Source organism: Apodemus sylvaticus, chromosome 3, assembly GCF_947179515.1.
Source record: "Apodemus sylvaticus chromosome 3, mApoSyl1.1, whole genome shotgun sequence".
NCBI classification, from domain to species: domain Eukaryota; kingdom Metazoa; phylum Chordata; class Mammalia; order Rodentia; family Muridae; genus Apodemus; species Apodemus sylvaticus.
This window is the reverse complement of record NC_067474.1, coordinates 122,234,991-122,239,451: the sequence shown is the minus strand read 5'-3', so window position 1 is coordinate 122,239,451 and position 4,461 is coordinate 122,234,991.

Below are 4,461 nucleotides of genomic sequence, written 5' to 3'. Positions count from 1 at the left end.
TATAGTGGCAGTGATCCTTGTAGTAGGACACCCACACCCACACACACCACACACCCACACATACACAATTTTGGTTTTTTGGGACAGGGTTTCTCTGTATAGCCCTGGCTATCCTAGAATTTGCTTTGTAGACCAGGTTGGGCTCAGACTCAGCTCCCCGCCTGCCTCTGCCTCCCGAGTGCTAGGATTAAAGGCGGGAGTCACCATGTGAAGCTTAGTTTTTGTTTTCTTTCTTTCTTTCTTTCTTTCTTTCTTTCTTTCTTTCTTTCTTTCTTTCTTTCTTTCTTTCTTTCTTTCTTTCTTTCTTTCTTTCTTTCTTTCTTTCTTTCTTTCTCTCCCTCCTTCCTTCTCTCCCTCCCTCCCTCCCTCTCTCTCTTTCTATCTTCTTTCTGTCTTTGAGGTAGAGTCTCATGGAACTGGCCTGGCACTTTGAGTGCAGACTAGAATTCACGACCCATTCTTCCTCCATTTCCTGAGGGCTAGGATCCCAGGTGTATGCCTCTACCCTGGGATATAGTTTCCTGTGGGCGATCCCAGAGTATCCGAGCTCCACACAGCCACACTCGGCCTGCTGTCCAGTCAGGTAGCCAGCTCATCTCTTGGATTTTTCAGGATGCTGCTCAGGCTTTCCTGTCTCCCAGGAAGCCCCGCTGATCTCCAAAGTCAGGGGGATGGCGGGGAGGGTCACTGGAGTCCAGATGCATTGGCCTGTGCTGCAACTGGGGGTGCCTCCACTGTGGGGTGGGGTTCTGGCTATTGCTTGAGGAGAGGCTGAAGCAGGAGGGTGGGGCAAAACAACGCAGGGGAACACAGAAGAGAAGTAGAGGCTGGCTTCTGGCTAGCATCTCAGCCCAGTGGGTCCCCAGACCCCAGCATAGGAGCCAAGGTCAGCGTTCAATAGGCCTGAGGTTGGGACGAACCGGCAGGAAGAGGTTCTGAGAATTGTCAAGGTCCGAGATCAAACTCTGTCACCTCCATGCTTCAGCTGTGTGTCCATGATAACTCTTTTATGTCTTAGCCCTGATACTTCTTGTGACAGCACCTTCCTTCTAGAATATTCCAGAGGTGAAATGAACAGAGAGAATGCTCCAAACACAGGTCTAGCTTACAGGATACCTAACATTTACCAGTCTTGTTTCTGTCTTTGCTTTCCTCCCCTGAGGATCCTTATCCCAGAAGCCTCAGCTCCATTGAATTCTGCTTAAGCTCTTAGCGTTGTATGAATTTGGGAACTTGGGGGCTGGTGTTCGGGTGATGAAGGCTTCTGAAGCCTTTCCACAATTCTGCTTGATTAACCCTCTCTGATGCTTAGGGTCAGTGTAGAGGCCTTGGACTGTGAACCCCCTCAGCCATCCTCCTGATGGTGACCTCCAACATCTGTCTCTCAAGGAAGTCCTTGGCAAAGCCCTGACCCATATTCCCTGAGGTCCTGTGTGGGAGTGTCCTGGAGATCCCATATCTGCTCAATTGTGTGTGTGTGTGTGTGTAGTACATGTAGGACAGGCTGGCTTAGAACTCATGAGATCCATCTGGCTTGTGTGTGCAAGCACATGCACACATGGATAATACACACAAGGAGGTCAGGGGACAACTTTGGAGAGTCAGTTCTGGCTTTCCATTTTGTTGAGGAAGGGACTCTCTTGTCTAGGATTGTGGGGGACTTGACTCAGTTTCCAGGTGACCTCCTGGACTATGTCTTCCATCTTTCTGTGTAATACTGGGATCACGGGTGCTCCTGGCATCTGTTTTTTTTTCCTCTCTCCCTGAGAAAGGGTTTCTCTGTGTAACATCCCTGGCTATCCTGGAACTCACTTTGGAGACCAGGCTGACTTAAACTCATGAGATCCATCTGGCTTGTGTGTATGTGTGCATATATGTCTCTCTGTGTGTATATGTGTGTGTATGTGTGTGCCACACACTCAAGGGCAGCATCACCACCTGACCCTGCTCCAGGCTTTTTATGTGGGTCCCAGGAATCAAACATGGGTCTCTGGTCTGTTAACACTTAAACCTGCTGAGTCATCTCCATGGACCCCTGCTCGTTATTTTACTAAATACCTTCAGGTTTCTTTCTACTGAGCCACTTGCAGTCCCAGAGGGCTCACAGCTTCCCACACACCTGCTGGTACCCAGTGTCATCCAGAGTTGGGATTTGGCCACATGTTGGGTACTGAGTGCTGGCATATCACTGTATTTCTTGGATCACTGGTGAGTGCAAGCAGCTTGGCACAGCTCGGCCCTCTGACCACCGAGGACGCCTGGGCAAAGTCAGTGTGGCTTGAAGGGCTTGAGGGCTGAAGGTAGGTTCCTCCACCTTTTTTATTTCAATATTTGAGGACACTAAGAAGAGGCATGAGTGACCTGAACATTAGACATCCCTGTATAGGCAGAGGCACATGCCTGGGCCTCATCTCTCTACCTCAGCTCTCTCTCAGCTCTCTACCTCAGCTCTCTCTCTTCTCTCTACCTCAGCTCTCATCTCTCTACCTCAGCTCTCTCTCAGCTCTCTACCTCAGCTCTCTCAGCTCTCTACCTCAGCTCTCTCTCATCTCTCTACCTCAGCTCTCTCTCTTCTCTCTACCTCAGCTCTCTACCTCAGCTCTCTCTCTTCTCTCTACCTCAGCTCTCTCTCTTCTCTCTACCTCAGCTCTCATCTCTCTACCTCAGCTCTCTACCTCAGCTCTCTCTCTTCTCTCTACCTCAGCTCTCTCTCTTCTCTACCTCAGCTCTCATCTCTCTACCTCAGCTCTCTCTCATCTCTCTACCTCAGCTCTCTCTCTTCTCTCTACCTCAGCTCTCTCTCAGCTCTCTACCTCAGCTCTCTCTCAGCTCTCTACCTCAGCTCTCTCTCATCTCTCTCTCATCTCTCTACCTCAGCTCTACACACCACAGCTCCCTCATCTCCTCCTTCTTCCCTCACCCCTTCTTACATCCTTCCAGCTTCACCCTCTATCCAAGATGTTCTCCACAGAGCTCAGCAGTTCTCCCCAGCTCCTGAGCCTGACAGTTCAGGGGTCTCAGGCTTCTCAGCTGACACGTAGGCCATTCTCTCCTGAGAAGGTGGGTGGGCACTTCCTGAAACAGCATGGAAATTTTCCTGTTAGTCAGGCTTCCCCAAAGCCAGGAGAATGGCCCTGGGCAGGGTCTGTCCTGAGGAAAGGCCTTGTGTGTGTAGAATCTCATATGCTCTTTGGGGTAATTCTGCTCTGTCTAGTTTGTCTTCTTCACTGCACTGTTGACATCTTAGAAACATAGGTAACCCAAGTAATTTAGAAGCCACCCAGGTGAGCCCTCAGGAAGGCTATATAAAAGAAAGGTGATTCGGTGGCAGAGAGATCAGGGATGGAAAGGGACCACTTGGCCAGGTGGGGTGGCACACGCCTTTAATCCCAGCATCCGGGAGGCAGAGGCAGGTGCATCTCTGAGTTTGAGCCCAGCTTGTTCTACAGAGTGAGTTTCAGGACAGTCGAGGCTACACAGGGAAGCTCTTGTTTTGGAACAAACAAACAACCACTTACTTGTAACTGGGTGTGGTGATACAATCTTCAGTCTTAGTCCTCGGGAGGTTGAAGCAAGAGGATCACTGAATTCCAGGACAGACTGGCCTACTTAGTGAGACTCTTGCCTGTCTGTCTCCCCCCACCCCCACCTCAGCAAATGCTAATATCTTCCTTTCTTTTTGTTTTAGACAGGGTTTTGCTATGTAGGTCAGGTTGGCCTTGAACTCAAGCACCGCCTGCCTCGGCTTCCTGTGGGCCTGCATCACCATGCCCAGCTGCTCATGTTTCTGGAGAGTTCACTGTGGTGCGAGCCAGATGTCGTGTAAACAGCAGACTGCACTGCAGCCACCTGCTGCTGTGAGAAGTGCAGAGAGGAGGTCCGGGCTTAGCCGGTATGTGGCTCCTGAAGTCCTCCACTGGCCATGTCTGGCTGCTGTCTGATCCAGTATGGCAGCGGGGCTGAGCTAGCTGTGCACAGTGGAGCCCCCTCAAGCCCCTTACTCATTTACATGGGGAGGATTAGACAATGATTGCTATTACTTTAAAGCAGGAAGGTGTGGGCTGCTTGTTACACAGCAGTGCTAATCGCAGGGGCCTCAGTCTTAGCTGACAGATAACAGTTCCCATTTATTGCTCGGTTCCCAGCACCTTTGGCATGGACCGCATATATTTGGTGTATGAAAGAGTGAAAGTTGTCAGGCATGGTGGCTCACACCTGTAATCTCAGTTCTTCAGAGGTTAAACAGAGGGTTGTCCTAAGTTCGAGGCCAGCCTGAACCACACAGTAGAAGTCTGAAAGGAGAAAAAGAATCAGGTATGTTGGCAATACACAATCCCAGCACTTTAGAGTCTGAGGTAGGATGATTGTTCTGAGGCTATTATGGAGTACATAGTTTCAGGCCAACTATGAGCTGAGACCCTTGTCTCTAAACAAATAAACAAACAAACATAAAAACACCCC